Source organism: Papio anubis, chromosome 19 (assembly GCF_008728515.1).
Source record: "Papio anubis isolate 15944 chromosome 19, Panubis1.0, whole genome shotgun sequence".
In the NCBI taxonomy this organism is placed as follows: Eukaryota; Metazoa; Chordata; class Mammalia; order Primates; family Cercopithecidae; genus Papio; species Papio anubis.
The window spans coordinates 33,834,459-33,854,044 of NC_044994.1; positions in this window are offsets into that span (position 1 = coordinate 33,834,459).

Here is a 19,586-nt window from a genome sequence, read left to right on the forward strand (position 1 = left end):
CATTATGCTAGCCAATCATTATGCTAGTCATCGTGGGGGATTCAAAAAACAAATAAAGCCCAAGTACTTATCCTCAAGAACCTTAGCACCTTGTAAACCTAATTCACTCACTTTATATAAGTCCATTTCTTCTATCTCTAGGAAACAATGAGGAGAGAAAGCACAATTATTTTTACCCATAGCTTCTGTATTGCGTACAAGAATACTGAAGTCCAAAGCTTCCCGATTAGGTTTTAACAACAACAACAACAAAAAAAAACCCAGAGAGCAGAAAGTAGTGCCTGAGGACTGTGGAGATCTTATGGCCTTGCATTTGGCCTTAGTCCCTCTTTTTCCTCTAGCTTAACCTCAAATTGTGACTTTGTTCCCCCACCAGTAATGGGGCCTGCTTGACAATTTTTAAAATTACAAAGACTTCTAGAAGTAAATTTGTGTCTTAAAATTTACATATATGTACATATTTTTTTCTTTATATATTTTTCTTTCTTTCTTTTTCTATGGTTATCCCCACAAATTCAGCTTATGAATTTGGAATATCTTTCAATAGGCAGCAAATAAAGCAACACAAATGTTCAGTCAAATGGTCCGGTTTTGAAAGTAGCAAGTGACATTTCTGCTTCCTTCAATGAACCATGCATTTTGTCTTCATTAAAAGAATCGTTTCTTTTTATTCTATGTCAGTATCTCATAATAAGGCATCAATAGAGTAGTGCTTACACACTATGGCTTGCCTGACCTGTAAAACAACTTCTCGCGACCTCAATATTTCCCTTTGTGAACAATACAGCATGAAATAGCCAAGTTCCACCCATATGGAAGGCTGCGATGTCACAACAAGCAAAATAGCACAGTAGACGACCATGCTCACTTTTCATATATTGAGAACTCTTCATAGATTTGAATCTGAGTACATCTGTGGTCTGAAAACACAGGTCATGAATAAAGGGACCTTTGAGGAAACTATTTCATGAGAGAACAAAAGACAAGTTCCCTCCAGTGATCAGAAAAGAGAAAAGAAATATGTCCTCTCTTGGCACCAAATAAATGGATATTCTGAATCTTCGAAATAGTGACATTGTTGTTAACAGTGGAAGCTCTGCATAAGAGAATTTGATTGGGGTAGGAGGATACCGAGATAAAGAAGAACTTTTTACTCTATATATTTCTTTCATTCTTCTCCCATCCGCCCTCCCTCTCACACACAAACAATTTATCTATTTATAGCTCTTTGGTTTTTGTTACAATAAGTATGCATAATTTGGTGTTTTTAAAAATGTTTAAAAGAGGGCAAAAGCCTCATATAGCTTTAATACATAGTTTGCTTTCAATAAACATTTATAAAATATATTCTCTTCAAAAGGGAGAGTGGCCAGTATATATCCTATCCTGTACCCTTTCAGCTAGGACATAAATCTTCTTTGTCCTGCTCATAACAATAAACAAAAGCAAACACACAAAAATAATGAAAAACAATAAGTATCCTCAAAATTGCTTGACATCCATAATATCCACTTTTCCCTCCCAACTAGATCATCTAAGTGGCATTTTCTCATTTATCTCATTTCAGCATTCTCAGCTCCATAACCTAATTCAAAACTTGCCTCTGATCTGCTTTGGTTCTCTGCCCTCCCAGTCCGGATCTTTGTATTTCTACTCTTCCATACTGTTTTCGTTTTTCTCAGAGCTCTTAATTATCCCCCGGCCAGAACCTCCACCTCTAGTCCCCAGTTCTAGGGAACCCTATCACCAAAAGATCTAATTGCTGGAATCTTCCTCTTACCCGTCCAAAGAACATAAATCTAGCAAGCTGGAAAGAATAGTTAAAATAATAACAACAATTGTTACTACTTTTTAAAGAAAATGAGAAGATCAAGTCTCAAGGATTAAGTAGTTACCAGGAATGTCTTCAAAATCCAAAACCTGGTATTATTATGGAAATCAGAGAAAGGGACTAAAATCCAAATTTATTGACTAAATGATTTCATAGAAATAAACAGAGAGAAAACGCAGAATGGAAAATCTGGAATTCAAAGGAGGTTGCAACCAGATACTGACCGTGATAACATAACTCATTCTTGGAAATGTCAAAAAGTTTGAAAATCTCAGGGAGGGCATTAGATTTTAACACAAGGTATGAAACAAGTTTAGGCCAACCTAGATCTTAGGAAGAAACAAGATCAAAGCTTACATCTGGGTTCTCCATGTAACTAACCATATGATGCAATGTATATGTCAACCAAGCAATAAACACCCAAAAATGCTTAAGAGAAAGGACCAATCAGAACAGAGGTTCAAGAAAGGAATTTAGAGAAGGTAGAGTTCAGAGCACAAGCTTCATCTTGATCTCACTAGCTAATAAAAAATATGGCCCTTATGTTGATGCAATGTTATTTGAAAGCTGTGTCCTGGTCTCAAAGACTTTATAAAGACACCCAAAGCCCCTGGACACTGGTTACATGCAACCCCAAACCTAAAACCTGGGGTAAATAAATTTTTTTCAAAGCGTCACCCAGGAGAGCTATAGCTTTCTTTGATCTTTTCACCCGCGGTCTAATGTTAGGGTCTTTCCTGTGAATTCTCCACATAGGGAATGAAGAATACAATTTTAGTATTGCCCACTTCTTATCTGGGAAAAGCAGCACTTCTGATATTGACAACTAGTGCAACCCTGAAAAAGTAACTTGACTCTCTGAGCCCCAATATTACCATCTGTAAAGGGGGGATGAGAGCAGCTACTTCATACTGTAGTTATTAAGAATTGCATGAGTCATCGAAAATAAAGCACTTGACACAGTGACTGACACACAGTTACATGCCCAATAAATTGAGACTCTTTTTCTTGTCATAAGCCACTGTCACATAACATTACTTTCTTTCAAATGTGTGTTCATTCAGTTCTGAAAATATTTTACTTTTGGGTTTTGATTCAGCATATTAAGTCCAAACAATTTCAAAACTTTCCAATAGTGTATGGCTTCTCATTCACTCTTCTCTTTCTTTTCTTTTCTTTCCTTCCTTCCTTCCTTCCTCTTTCTTTCTTTCTTTCTTTCTTTCTTTCTTTCTTTCTTTCTTTCTTTCTTTCTTTCCTTCCTTCCTTCCTTCCTTCCTTCCTTCCTTCCTTCCTTCCTTCCTTCCTTCCTTCCTTCCTTCCTTCTTTCCTTCCTTTCTTCCTTTCTTCTTTCTCTTTCTTCTTTCTTTCTTCTTTCATAAAACCTTGATTGTGTCATTGCTGTGGACTGGTGCTTCACAAACTTTAATATGCACAAAAATCACCAGAGACTTTGTTAAAATGCAGATTCTGATTCAATAGGTCTGGCTAGATAAGGCTGTAATTCTGTCTTTCTAAAGACATCCCAGGCGCTATGTTACTGGCCAATGGAGAACACTTTGAGTAGCAAGGCATTACTTGTTCTCAAAACCCTTTACAGTTCTTTGGTTCTAAGTATTTCCTTAAACACATAGACATAGCCGGGGAGGCAGAGGGTGAAAGACGCAAGAAAAATCGTTGCCTGCTTCAATTTGTTGACCATCTAGTAACAAAGGTTAGCAATTACTGAGAACTCTTTTTGACCGGCATTGTTCAATGTGCACTGCATTTTTATTTATTTATTTTTTATTACACTTTAAGTTCTAGGGTGCATGTGCACAATGTGCACGTTTGTTACATATGTATACATGTGCCATGTTGGTGTGCTGCACCCATTAATTCGTCCTTTACGTTAGGTATATCTTCTAATGCTGTCCCTCCCCACTCCCTGCACTGCATTTTTAAATCTGATTTCATCCTTACAACAACACTGTAAGGTAGGGACTATTCTTCCTATTTTAAGATAAGGAAATTGAGCCCAGAGACACTAAATAATTTGTTCGAGGCCACATAAACTAATTAATCGATGGCCAAGATGGGAACTGAACAAAAGCAGTGTAGCATAGAGTCTAAATTCTTCCCATTCACTATATTATGTCTTTTTATACTCTATTTACATTGCAAACTATAACTACGTTACTTCTAAGGTAATAGATTAATCTCTTGTTTGTGTATTGTCCTTACGGGCTGGAAATGCTGAACAGCTTCCTCCTGTCTACCAGGGAAAAGTGAGATACAGGTGATTTATCAAAGATGCCCCCAACAAGCTGCACTTTATCGCGGAGGATATTTACTAGCTAAATTGTTCATTCCCTAGGTAACTCACTACCACCCACTAGCTATTAGCTATCATCAGCTGATTCCTTTCTTGTTTCTCCTATTTCTGTACCCTATAATACTTGTTTTGTATTCATTTAGCTCCATGCTCAGTCTCTGAAAGCCAGCTCTGCCCAGTTTTGAGACCTCACCCTCAGACTCATCCCCCAAGACTACTCTTCCCCCACCAATCAAGAAGGGAAGCTTGGACATTGAACCAGTCGATGAGCCACGAAAATAAATTCAGGCTTATTAATTTGTAGTCTGGAAAGGCTTTAACAAATAAGGGAGCAGTTTGCTTAGGTAACCCCATCTTCTATTTGTACCCTTAATGGAGAAACTGAAATTGTCAAATCAGTGGAATATGTTGCTTCCTTTTGCACACAAGTAATTTATTTTAAGACTTTTCATGGCTTCAGGGTTCTCTTTTCCGGGTCACAAATGATAAAACACACAAAATTTTATTCATTTCTATCATGGTTCTGGGGATGTTAAAAATCACATTTTGCTTTTAATAGCTTCTCTATCAATACAGGTAGTAACCTCTTACTCAGCCTCCTGTTTCTAACTGCTGTTCATCCCAGTCTGTCTTAACTGTGGAAACAGTTCTCTTGTGTGAGCTCTCATTTATTAAGTGCCGACTATGCTAAGTGCTTCATAAAATATATACAGCATTAGCACTTTGTAGGATTCACTGTAGTTTTGTAAATTGATGACAATAATAATGCCTTACATTTATATAGCTTTTATATTTTTGAAAAGGTTTTTTGTGTTCATTATCTTATTTAATCCAAAACTTTTTTTTTGAGGCTGGGTATGGTGGCTCATACCTATAATCCTAAAACTTTAGGAGGCCAAGGTGGGAGGATCACTTGGGACTAGGAGTTCGAGGCTGCAGTGAGCTATGACAGTGCAACCTCAGTCTAGCCTGGGCAACAGAGTGAGATCAGATTCAAAATAAATAAATAAATAAAAATAGAAACTACTTTTTGAGAGTAGAATAAGTATTATTCTGCCAATCTTACAGACTTGAAAAAACTGAGGATCAGAGAGGTTAAGTTACTTGCTTCGAGTTACACAAGTTTTGTCAGTGTGATGTTGGAACTTGGCATCCCCTAATTCGTTCTGTTCCTAGTTTTTTTATTTAAATACAGAAAAGAAAATTAAAACTATGTGCTAACTACCCAAAATTAATAAATGCTATCATTTACAAGGAAGGAAGGAAGGAAGTTAAGAAGGAAGAAAGGAAGAAGGGAAGGGAAGGGAAGAGAAGGGAAGGGAAGAGGTATTTCGGTATTTCTGGCTGGTTGGTTCACAAAGGAGATGAATTTTTTTTTTTTTTTTTGAGATGGAATCTTGCTGTGTGGCCTAGGCTGGAGTGCAGTGGTGGCACTATCTCGGCTAACTGCAAGCTCCACCATTCTCCTGCCCCAGCCTCCCAAGTAGCTGGGACTACAGGCATCCCCCACCACGCTTGTCTAATTTTTTGTATTTTTAGTAGAGAGGGGGTTTCACCGTGTTAGCCAGGATGGTCTTGATCTCCTGACCTTGTAATCCACTAGCCTCAGCCTCCCAAAGTGCTGGGATTACAGGCGTGAGCCACCACACACAGGCAGGAGATGAAATTTTACCTCACTCTAGAAGGACAGCTGAAATGTCAATGACTAGTAGGAGAAGGAATTGGCATGAACAAAACTGTAGGTATATGACTACCTGGGAATGTGCAAGTTGAGTTTATGAAGCAATAGGGACAAAAGTTTGACTAGAGCAGAAGATCTGAGAAGGAGAATTAGTAAGAAGCAAACTGAGATCAGGTGCTAGAGAGTTTTGAAAACTAAGCTAAGGATAGGGAGTTCAAAGCTATTCATATTGCATAACTGAATACTACACTAGTGTTCACTTAGCTTATTATACTTTTCATCAATGCACTAATCTCAACAATAACTACCAGACTCAGTGCTCAGCAAAGTACAAAGGGTATTGGCAGCGAGAGCTTTGCATCTGAGGTTCCACTCCCACCCTTAAACACTTCTTGCCTAACCTTTGATCTGAATCTTTATAGTCATACACATACAGTGCAAGTTTAGGGTTACATTTTCAATGCCTGACCATCTTTTGTTAAGAAATGTTTTCAAGAAGTATTAATACTGCTAATAAGTAAAAATCCATTTCACTGGTTCCTTCAATTAATCAGACTTCTTTTTGTTGCAATCTAAAACTGAATTTAGATATTAGGGAAATACAGGAAAAAAGATACTAAAACATATTATGGTCATTTTTTTAAACATTGAACTCTACACACTGTGGGATCCATTTACATTTAGCTCAACTCCAGCATCTTCTTGGTCCCCATTTCCCATTCTTGGTGATGAGAATTCAAGTTGAGAAAAAAATAGCGCCATTCTGTAGAAATTCCTTGGTAAAAATATATTGAATTATGTTCCCTGGAGCCTAGTGAATTGAAGAAATGCTTATCAACCCTGACACAAGCAGAAGTTTAGGCCTAGCAATTCTTTGTTTTGGGGGGCTCTTATGTGCAACAGAGGCTTTATAGCAGTATCCATGGCCTCTACCCACTAGATGCCAGTAGCAAAAATATCTCCAGGCATTGCCAAGTGTCTCCTGGCTGGCAAAATTGCCCCTGATTTAGAACCACTGGGCTGCAGCACAAAAATAACCTCAACTCAGAGAATCCTAACAATTGGTTTGAAACAAAATTAAGAAAAATAAATTAACTAGGCTGTAGTCGGTTTCCCTAAGCTTCCCAGCACATCAAACTTTGCTATATAATCTCATTTGCTCAGGTAAAACCTATCCAGACCCATAATAGAAAAATTTAGCAACAAAAACAAAAACAAAACACAGACAACACAAAATAAATCCCAGCTCTGAACTAGTTAACTAATATTCCACAGGAAGTTATAGACAATTTCCCCCAAGAAATTAAATTCCTGTACAAAAGTACCCTGAGGACTTTAACACAAATCACTCTTCTTACTTGAGACTATTTATCATTTTTTAGAGCTTATAAATTATATACACCAAGCAGCAATTTTATACACCAACAACCATAATAATCCAGACACAAAGCAGAGCAGTTGAAGGGTACGCTGTTCCAACAAGGAGAGGAAGAAGTAGAAGGAGAGGGGCATGAAAGGAGCAAATAGTGCTCTCCTCTAGAGCACTCTTCCCAGGGACGTAGCTTTTCTTTTCTGTCCTCACTGTCTTAATAGATTTCATCTTCCTTTAAAAGACAAGTCACAATCTGTCCCTGAAGACAGCGTTATCATTAAAATGCTCCACTGGGGGCAGAGGGGCAACATTACTCAGTGTGCGACAGGGCATTCGAGAAGACGGGTGACACTTTTCCTTCAGGGCCAGCATTTTGGAGAACAGAGGGGCTGAGACAGGACTCTCAGAGGTCAAGTCTTCCTCCTCTTGCCTCTGGTTGAGGCTGCAATCTATGCCATTCAAGAAGAAAAGAAGTCAATTCTTTCCATTTACATTTCCAGAATGAAGTAGGTTTTTTTTCTTTTTCATTTTACAATAATTACAAGAGTGAGGAGTCTGCTAGAGCAATAATGCTCCTCTCCCAGTTATCATCTATACTCACCTCAGCTATCCTGATCTGAGCATCACTTATAATGATCAAGAATCAGGTGCCAGATATTCATCTGTGCAGCACACAGAAAATACATCACTCCTGCCCTCCCATGTTGGAGGTGAAAAGAAACAAGATGAAGGACACACACAGTGGTCAACTTTCATTGTGTTGTTCTTATCTCCCTGTTATTTTCAGTAGTAACCTACATATCATAATTAAGCCGCTCACCATCTACAGAGCTGAATAGATAGAAAATAAAGTGATTACATTATTTAAAACTGGAAGGCACCTTGAAAAACCTCTGTATCCAAACTCATTTTATAAAAGGAGAAAACCATATGAATAAGCTTTGGAGATAAAATGTACAGCATGGCGGCTATGGGTAATAATACTGTGCTGTGTACCTGAAATTTTCTAAAAAATAATATCCTAAGTTTATTCACCAAAAAGAAAATAAAAAGCTAACTATGTGAGGTGATGGATATGCTAGTTACCTTGATTGCTGTGATTAGTTCATAATGTATCCGTATCAAAACATCAAGTTGTACACCTTAAATCTATAAACTAAAATAAAGGGGAAAGAAGGAAGCTGAAACCAGAGAGGTAAAATGACACTGCTCAAGGTCATTCAGTTTATCCATGACCTGTGACAAAAGAACGTGTCCCCTAATCCTGCTTCTCAGGAGCAATGACAAAATATCCAGCTCAAATTATCACAAGAAACAAGAAAGCAAAACAAAAACAAACAAAAAAAAAAACTTTAAGAGCTTTAATAAACATATCAGAAAGAGTATTTGGTTTTTTTTGTTTGTTTTTTTTTTGTTTTTTTAAGACGGAGTCTCGCTCTGCCGCCCAGGCTGGAGTGCAGTGGCCGGATCTCAGCTCACTGCAAGCTCCACCTCCCAGGTTTACGCCATTCTCCGGCCTCAGCCTCCCGAGTAGCTGGGACTACAGGCGCCCGCCACCTCGCCCAGCTAGTTTTTTGTATTTTTTAGTAGAGACAGGGTTTCACCGTGTTAGCCAGTATGGTCTCGATCTCCTGACCTCGTGATCCACCTGTCTCGGCCTCCCAAAGTGCGGGGATTACAGGCTTGAGCCACCGCGCCCGGCCGAGTATTTGTTTTTATTTTATTTATTTATTTGTTTGAGGCTGCCCGGCAGCCATTTCTCTTCCTAGTAGCATCCCAAATTCCTTTTAAGACACTACCCTACCCTCATTCTCAACTACGTGCTTTGGGTGGATTTGGCTTCACCAAGAGCTCATGCATCTTTCTTTAGGATTCACGAGAAGCTGCATTTAGTTGTAAATGCTTCAAGGTAAATCAATTTATCAGATTGCTTTTGTATTAGTCCAGTCTCATGTTGCTATAAGGACATACCCGAGGCTGCGTAATTTGTAAAGGAAAGATATTTAATTGACTCACAGTTCTGCATGCCTGGGAAAGCCTCAGGAAACTTACAATCATTGGTGGAAGGCAAGAGAGAGAATGCGTGCCAGCAGGGGAAATGCCAAACACTTATAAAACCATCAGATCTCATGAGAACTCATTCACTATCATGAGAACAGCATGAGGGAAACCAACCCCATGACTCAATTACCTCCCACTAGGTCCCTCCTATGGCAAGTGAGGATTGTGGGAACTACAATTCAAGATGAGATGTGGGTGGGAACACAGCCAAACCATATCGGCTTTTCTCCCAATGAAAAACGTGATTGACAAAACAGTAGGCAAGTTGAAGGCGTGATTGGAATTGGCAACCCCAAATATATACTTATTTGAGGGGAGCTGACCCTAAGCATAGTTTCTATTTTTATAACCCCCATGAGACCTGGAATAGCCCAAGAGTGGGAAGACCAAGACTACTCACCAGAGGTCACCTGACAGTAACTGCAGAATAGAGCTCCAATTTACTACTCAGTGTCCTCCTGATTCTACCAGGAATTGACAAAAAAGGTCTCAGAATTCTGATAAAAAATAGGACATTGTGATTACATTCCAAACCACTACAAGTAAACCCTCTAAGCTTAAATGAAACCCATATGTGCTGAAGGCCAATGACTCTCTTTGTTAGTGGTTACAGGCTTATGGGGCTCTGGCTGTTAATGAAAAGAAGAATGGGTCTCTTTTTATGTCTTTGTTTTTTTAAAAAATATTGGCCAAATAATAACAATAATCATTCTTTTTAATTTTTTAATTATAAAGGCCATATTTGACTATCAGTTTTAGCTTTTCAAAACACAATAAATACTGTCCCATTTGATACTCACAAGGCATTGTGTATCCCTATTTTATAGATAAGGAAAACTAAACTCCAGGTTCAAGGGGATTATCCAGGATTACACAGTGAGAGCATGATAAAGCCAGGACACATGGCACAGCATTAAGACATATATATTTTATAAAATGCAAAGTATAAGGGTCCTTTGTTCATTTTCCTTGAAACGGCTCCAAATATATAATTCTTTTCTGTCTTCAGAGTTTTGAAGGTTTATCTCATCTCCATAAAGAAAGAGATAGGTAGGTCCTAAAGCAGATCACAAAGGAAATGCTTTTGAAGTAATAAGACATTATGAGGATAGAGGACTCTATATGGTAGTGTGGGTGTGTGTGTGCACATGCACAGGCATACTGACGTGAAATAACAGGAGGGTAATGTGTAATAGATCATGCTATGAAAATGAAAGTCAGATGATCACATTTATTTTTTGTGTGACACTATTAATTTTAGACTGGGATTCATTGTTTATGTATCCACTTGGGTCAACTGAAATTCAAAGTGACTCCTTACCTATGAAATTTACACTAAGATTCTTACTCTCCCCTTCTGCTGAAAACATAAATAAGTAAATAAGCATTGTAGACTATAATAATGATATTGTCACTATGAATCTGGTGATACTTTTTAAAGGCCCATGCTCTGGGAAGCAGCACTAAGTCCATCAGAGGCATTTAACTCTGTCATCCAGATATTCATTCACATGGATCTTCTTCTTATGTTTGTTTGTAAAACATCTTCATCTAAGATGAAGAAGATCGGCCACTCCATTGAAGTTTCAGAAGATTGAGTGGGAGATTTTGAAAGAATTATTTTCCAATTCATGCTGGAAAGATCAAAAAAGGCAGCAGAGGTGAACAGCAGCTGAGTCCTAGAGTCTGGAAATGGAAGAGCGGTCACAGGCACTGTCATGGCAGGAAGAACAGATGGGAGCAGAAGAGACGGGAGCAGAAGAGAGGTACGAAGAATACTGGACACCTCCGCTCAACCCATGCCTCTGTAAACAGGACTGCTCCACATCTATTTGTATCACACACGGGAATTTTGCTGAAAATTTGATTTGTCAAATTCTGGTTCAACAGACACATCCAAAAATGTTTGAAAAATGTTAGGGCCACTCAGGCAACATCACTTGGCCCTTATCATCCAGTCACTGAGAAACAAGGATTCTGGGCCAAGTCATCTATATCCCAGTACAGGTTCTCTTCACTAATCCATCTCCTCTTGACTTCCTACATCTAACTTCATTTAATCCTCACAGCAACCAGGAAAAGTAGGTATTACTAGCTTTCTTTTATAAATGCAAAAGCTGAAGCCCAGAACTTTAGAGGACCTTGGCTAGGGTTGGAATGCCGGCACCTCCTGACTACAAACTTCATGTTGTTTGCGCTACATGCATCGTGTCTCAGTGCAAAAGACACTGTATTTTTTTTTTTTTAATATGTGAATCATGCTAACTCTCTTTCCTATTTTAATTGAAATTGCCTTCTTCAGATACCACCTTGTCTCTTCTGAAATGTTCTTTGTCCTTTAGCTTCAAGTCTGTTTCTTCTCTGTGAAACTGATTGTGTCTGTGGTGCCCTTCCAAGATGACCTCTGCCTGGCACAGAAAGACATCCAACAGGCTATTTGTCACACCTCATCTCTTCCCTTTTATGAAAGGGACACAAGGCTGTCTTTGAGCCCCCTTTGGAAGTGTTTTCATGCTAATCCAAGAATTACTGTTGTGTTTGTTTTCTAGCCGGTGCAGTGTGAAGCCATTCATGGGGCCGCATGGACCTTGTCTAGTCACATTCCAGGCCATTCTTGGAACATTTTGGGGAAACGCATCATCGCTCTGCTGGTGGGAGACAAGTCTGTGTCCCTGCCTGAGGCTGGCAGCCAATGCATCTCTGTCCTTGATTGCACATGAAAACATCTCCTGCCATCTCTGCCAGGCAGCCCACTACACACACAGGGAGTGGGGGAGAGCAGAATTAAACGTTCATCCAAAAAAAGATCAAAATCAGGAAGAAAACAACAACCTCCTAAATAGTTATCTCTGGAATATACGGAAAGAAAGTGAGCTGAGCACTTTAGTCAAAAAACTTAGGCTTTTTCTAAATATCTTAAGCAGCTACGGGTAACAGAAATGGATCCAGAATAGGAATCTGGAGACATGAATATTAATTCTGATCCTGCCGCTAACTAACTATGAGATTTCAGGCACATGCTTTTATTTTGCCTCATATTAGTCCCTAATATTTCAAACACCATGGGACACCGATAAAAATTAAAGGAAATACTTTTTGTTAATACACTTGGTAAACAACAAAGAATAGTCATTGCTATTGCAGCTGCCTTCTGGACCTCAGTCTCTTCACCTGTAAAATGAAAATACTGAGATAGGTCAATGTCCCCAAAGCCAGCTCAGTATCAGAAACACCTAACGAGATTCTGAAAAATCTAAATTAAGGGCCTCACTAAAACCTTGAGGGTTAGGACCCACGATTATGTTTTTGTTTTAATTTCCCAAGTTTTTTGTGTATAGCCTGCCCTGAAATGGTTTTTAGGGACTCCTAAACTATCCACTGAAGGTTACCAGCCCAATGTTTAGTGGTTCTCAAAGAAGACAGAATCCCTGATATAAGCTGAGTTTGCCTGTAATTTTACCATTAAAAATATGGTTCTGAATTATTAAAAGCTCATTTTCAAAAGTTCTCCATTAAAAGAAAACATCCTTAATAGGGGCAACATCCTAATTCACCACAGCTTATTTGCTGATTCTCAGTAACTGTACTAACTGATTAAAAGCATACTTAACACAGTGGAACACAAGAAATGCTTGTGTATGTTGAAGGTAGCATTTTCTACAACCTTCTCTTTATTTTCAAATATGGACATTGGCCCCAGATAAGTTATAAGTATAGTGACCATATAATATTTAACCAAAACAGGATACTTTTGAAAGTGAGAAGAAAATTATTGATAGTTAACTTTAGATATAAAGAAGGACTCTCCAGGGCACACAGGAATAAGTCCTTATCCTAGTTAAAAGTGACTTGTCTGCATTGCAAAGAAAGCTAATATTGAAAAGAGGGGGCTGGGGGCTGGCCGGGCACAGTGGCTCATGCCTGTAATCATAGCACTTTGGGAGGCCGAGGAGGGTGGATCACCTGAGGTCAGGAGTTCAAGACCAGCTTGGCCAACATCGTGAAACCCCATCTCTACTGAAAAATACAAAAATTAGCCAGGCATGGTGGTGAGCACCTGTAATCCCAGCTACTTGGGAGGCTGAAGCAGGAGAATCGCTTGAACCTGGAAGGCAGAAGTGACAGCGAACTGAGATTGAGCCACTACACTCTAGCCTGAGAAACAGAATGAGACTCTGTCTCAAAGAGAGGAGAGGAGAAGAGAAGAGGAGGGGGGGGGGGGGGGGGGGAGGGGAGGAGGGGGGGACCAAATATCAATGCATGGGACTAAAAAGAAATCAATGAATGGGACTAGAACTTCAGCCTCCAGGCTTCTTCTTTATCAACCAAAGGTCATAGGCTGTGTGATTCAAATTCATTTCACTTTCGGTCCATGTTCACTCTTGTTTCTCAGAATCAACCTAAGAATGTTTATCTTTTTTCTGTACTTCTTTCCTATCACCATATTCTAGATGGCCAACCTTGGGGCTTGGACCCCACCAGACTGGTAATAATCCATTGATTCAGTCACTGACACATCGGGGGTTTCTTCCCTTTAAATGGGCAAAGATGGCTGCTATGCAGGTAAAACATAAGCTCATGTGAATATCAGAGACTACATGGGGACCCTTAGAAACCCCTTCAACTGAAGAGGAATGTTCCTGAGGTTATCTAATGACCCTGACAGTCCTGTAGCTAACCGTGGAGAGATGCTGTGCTTTTCCCCTCTGACTTTTATCAGCGGTCCCATAGCTAAACCCAAGCTGCCAATCTGTCAATAACCATCAGACAGCAGGAAAAATGTCTCATCCCAATATTAGATTTTCTAATGTTGCTTGCCTGACGAAAAGTTATTTTGTTTCTGGTTTTATTTTCAAGAGATGATTCCTGGGCTCGTAATGAGCCTTTTCTTAGACCTTTATTCTCAGTCAGCCATATTAAAAGGTACCGAACACCAGACTTGAGATTAAAAAAACAAAAACAAACAAACAAAAAAAATCTGGTTTCCAATCCCCTTTCATGCTTGAAAGGAAATTTGTAAATTGTCAACTTGACTTAATTTTTCCTTTGGACTCACACCTATTTGCTGTAATAAGAATTTTCCCCCTGGATTTCACTCATCTGCAGCATGTGGCAGGAAAAAGGGATTCGGATTGTATTTGTCGTCTTTTTGGAGCGGATTTTCTTTGAGCAAGTCTGCTATCAATTCTGTCTGCCAAAATAGCATTTTAATGTGTTACCTGCCAGTCAAGCATGTTCTGTAAAGTTGACTTCTGCCTCTGCTGTGTTTTCTGATGCTGTTTACCATTAATTTTTCCTCCCGTTTTTGCTGTGCTTATTATTTTTAATACAAATGTGGATTGTGCTATTTTGATCATGTGTCTAGCTCTACAAAATATTAGTTTAAATGAAAAAAGAGAAGGGTATGGGGAGGGTAGCAAACAGGGATTTCTCTTGCTGGAAAGACTATTTTAATGAGTTTTATTCTATAGTTGGGGAGATGCTCTTAACCTCCTTGGCCCAGTAAGATGTGATTTCTTGACACTGAGCGTATTGCAAATGCATTTTTATCAGAGCTGCGTAAGGTGGACACAGAGGGGATTTCTCCAGTATTTAACAAAGCCATCTATTTGCAACACAAAGTAATGCTTTGTTTACCCTTCCTCTTTGTCCTGGGTATGGTATTATTCCAGAGGCATTGCTTCTCCCTTGCAAACTGTCAATGGCCAAGGATACTTTTCAGCGTGTTTTGGATCATAATTGGCAAAAATGTCTGCCCAGTAGCGGAGAAGAAGTAAAGGTCAGACATGACCCGATGGGGGTCATTCTCCAGTTTGTATGACACAGACACTAAAGTGTCTTGCCCATTCTCCAAAGTTCACAAACCCTTCTCCGTATTCCAGGGACACACAGCCTTTCCTCCCTGCCAGATAATTAGCAGCAGTGGCAAGCCTAGCTGACTTGTCATTGGGCACTCAATGGTGCTCCTTTCCTCCAAGCTCATTTCCTTGGAAAGTGAGAGTCATTATCGTAAAGAGGGATATTGTAAAATTCTGTTCCTTCTGCTAAACCATGACTTTGAACAGAGAAATTTGTGTTTTCTGCCAGGGAGAAGAATAACATTTATTTAATGGATGCTGAGCAAAAGGTATTCACATTTCATGCTTTGGGGCTTAAGCCTATCCGAGATCAGAAGGGAACTTTTCCAGTCTCCAAATTGTACAACTGGGTAGGTGCTTAGTGCTAACTACCATTCTGTCCCTGTCAGGCATGATCTGAGGTCACCATCTCAGGAGTGCCCCCTGCATCCCCTCAGCTCTTGAATTTGTCCACAAACCATGTTTTATACCCCTTCTCCCACCAGCTTCTCCCACCAACTTAAGCTTAACAGTACTTCTTATAGATGTGGCTCCACTGAATTCCAGTTATGCTTCACCAGCATCCCAGTCCCTTCAAGGGACTTATCTACAGTTTCAGAGTTGTAATACGTAAGTGTTTTCTCTCTCAACAATGGGAACAGCAGAATGGAAGAAGCTTGGTATAGTAGAAAGAACACAGCTTTCAAGCTAGAAAGATTGATCCAAGTTCTACTCATTCTTGAACCCTAAATAGATGGTTAATCATGAATTGCCTATTCACTGATATTCAATTTCCTCATCTGTAAAGGATAATAATAGTAAAGCTTACCTTGCAGCACTGTTGTGAAGGCCAAGTGAAGTCACATGTCAAGTGTGTGGTCCATAAAGAAGAGAAACTGGATCACACCTTCCTTTTCTTGGGCAGAAATTGAGTCTGGTTGTAACACTAACTAGCTAAGTACCTTCTGGCAAGTCATTCAGACTTTCTGTGAGTTCATCTACAAAATGAGCGAAAGAAAACCCTCTATCCTGCCTTCTTTTAAAACAGAAATTTTATAATCCAAAAAAAGTAAAAGTATTGCCAAACAATATGGTATTATTATCATGCTGATGCTTACTCTTATTATCTTTAAATTCTAGAAATATTATGTTAAAATATTATCCACAATTAAGTAGGCCTATCTAAAAATATGTCTGTACCTATCAATCACAGGTAGATAATAGTCATAATGCTCTGATAGTGGAAAAGCTGACACAGTATTGTGTCTTAAAAATAGATCTGCTCTGGCCAGGCAGGGTGGCTCATGCCTGTAATCCCAGCACTTTGGGAGGTCGAGGCAAGCGGATCATGAGGTCAGGAGATCGAGACCATCCTGGCTAACACGGTGAAACCCTGTTTCTACTAAAAATACAAACAATTACCCAAGCGTGGTGGCACACACCTGTAGTCCCAGCTACTCAGGAGGCTGAGGCAGGAGAATCGCTTTAACCTGGGAGGCAGAGTTGGCAGTCAGCCAAGATCACACCACTGCACTCCAGCCTGGGTGACAGAGCAAGACTCCATCTCAAAAAAAAAAAAAAAAAAAAGAAAGGAAAAATAGATCTGCTCCCAGAGCTACGACAAAATCATTTCTAGTGGCTTGGTCTATACATAAAATGAATACGTGATTGGAAATATTATTGTATTATAATTAGGCCAAAGCCCTTCGTGTAAACATGTGAAACATGTAACAGATGCTCACTAAATGTTGCAAATCTCTGCACATTTTCTTGATTTGAGATTTCAAGTATCTATGGTGTGCCTGTTAGCCTTGACCTTTCCTGTCACCCTCAGCTGATAGCCTCTTGACCCTTTTCCACTCTCTCCTCCCGTATATTCCACCCCTCCTCAGTTCCAGTTTATCTGGACTCGTGAAAGATAATAACCAAGCATTTCCAGCTACACACTCAACCCTTGCTGCTAGACTTCCTTGGGCATAAGTTTCCAGTCTCCTAGTTAAGGTTCTGCTCCATATCTTTGATTCTACTAAGGGGATTTTGCCTATGAACAAGGCACTGCCTTTGTTCAGGAGTCAGTGTATCTGTTGCTTCCATTTCCTGCATTTCTCAGTAGACATTTTTACTGCTACAATGGACTATTTAAAGAGACAAAGTGCTTGGCATAGAAATAGAAGGAAGGCTTCTAGGCTTCTACTCTTTTCTTGTGTCAAAGTCAGCGGTGTTTCAAATACAGGTTTCTTGTGCTTTCTGTGTTACAGAGGTTTAAGGGGAACCACTTTGTCTGTCTTTTATTTGTGGCCCTCGGCAGCTTTGCCACTGGGTCAAAATCATTGTGCCTAGTTCCTTTTTCTCCTCACATAAATTTTCTCCCAAGAGCCCATTTTCTCTTTCATGCAAATGTCTTCTGACATGTCCTCAAATCCAGCTGTTGGGTAGGCATGGGCATGTAGGAATCTCATCTTAAACTGGGATCTTGCCACCATCAGACTTAAAGAGAAGTAACTGGACTAGTGGTGAAACTAAAGTTTAAGGTTAAATAAGGATTTTCCTCACCAATGAGATTATCCAAATTATCACTCTCTGTCAGTCTTATTGCCTGATCTGGTCAACTTTGTTTTTGGAAGCAGTCTCTGACAAAGAGGAAGTTGTACCCAAACAACTTTTTTTAATACTTCACAATAGATCTGCCAGACATGGGAGTAGTTTGAAACTGGTTATATTTCCAGTTTGGACACAATAAAAAGCTGGTTCACTGATCCTTTCTAAGGCAAGGGAAGATGGTGTATTAGATGAGACTGGGACAGGGAAAGAGGGAGAGGTTGAAGTTGAAGAGCTGCAGTAAAATACTGCAGAATGTTTGTGTCACTGCAAGCTTCGTCCTGAGCTCCTTCTCCCTGAATGCTCTGGAAGAACTGACAACTGCCTGGCCTTTACAAAATGAAATTGACATTTACAGGCTTAGGTTCAACAGAAACTGAAAGGGAGGGCTGGGCGGTGCTATAAGCAACGCCTGGGCCCAGTTCCCTGGATCCAGGGCAGCAGGCCCGTAACTCTGCTCTGAGTGATGGGTCAATATCCAATAACTCGAAATCAAAAGCTGAAGTCTTCTTGAGTCAGCAGAGCTGAAGCCTCCTTCAGGGGATAAGAATACAGCACCAGCCCTTCTGACAGAGCTGGAGTTGCCAGTAGCCTTTAATCTAAGGAAACCACAGGCAAAGCAAACTTGGCATATAACTTTTCCTACATTAATTAACACCCTTCAGTTTAAAGGGGGAAAAATAATAACACTCTTGGGAGAGCTGTGAGAGCTCAAACTCCACTCATTCGGATTCTGCACACAAAGACTCTGGGGGAGGGGGACGATGGGGAGGAGAACAGAACACAGTCTTGGAGAGGGAAAAGAGATTGTTTTCAGGTCAGCTGAACAGTGGCTTTCAGAAGCAGGCCATTGTTTGAATTGTGTTTCATGATATTGATTACGAACCGTCCTCAGCAGTTTTTTGCCTTTTTGGTCAGGCTCTGCTTGTCCTACTGGAAATAGGAGGCAGTGTGTCCTGGAGCTGTGCTGTGTTTTTTTCTTAAATGCAATGAGCCAGCTGGGAGGACAAAGTCTGATACAGTCTGAAAATATATTTTTAATAGGTCATTGTCTAGTTAAGGGGAATTAGCTAAATATGTATATCTCTGCAGACTAGAAATCAAAAGCAAATCAGAGTGAACAAAATGATAGAACAATATGTATTGTGTACTATTTATAGGAATGTTAAAGACTTATAAAACAAATGATTTTTCAAAACTAGCTGAGGATACACACACATCAAACTCACAGATGTGACTCCCTCTGTTGAGGACAAAGGACTAGAATTGAAACTGGTAATCAAAGATGAAAGTAAGTTTTTTCTTATTATTCTAATTTTCCTTTTTAAAAAGATGAATTGAAATTCACAAATCACTTATATAATGATTTTTTTTAAAAAGATAGACATCAGTATATCCTTCCGGTTTTCTTTTTTTTTTCCTTTCCAAAATTACAAAGAGGAATTGGCAGGAGGTACTTATTTTTTCAATTCACTTCCGATCTGTATATGACATTCAAGAACTGTTCTTCAATAAAACATACAGGCTGTTGATTCTGAGATTGTGTCTAAATGCATCCTGTTTCAATGTGGAGACAGGTTTGAGCCTGCCCTCCCTAATTCTGCTAATGAGGCAGCAGGAATCCGGCTCTATTTGGGCAACAATGGCTTTTTCTTCAAGTGCACCCTTGGCCAAGAAGCCCATTGGCCTGCATCCATCCACCAGGGCTCAACTTCCTTTTATTTTTGTGTTTTATATTTACCTTTATTCACCAGCAGCATATTTCAAAACAATAATTTTAAAATATTTTTGAAAGCTGCAGACATTCAAAAATGAAAACAACTATTTAAAATTATATACTATTCTCCAGTTACAAAGTATGCTTACATCCATTATTTTATTTCATTTCATTATCA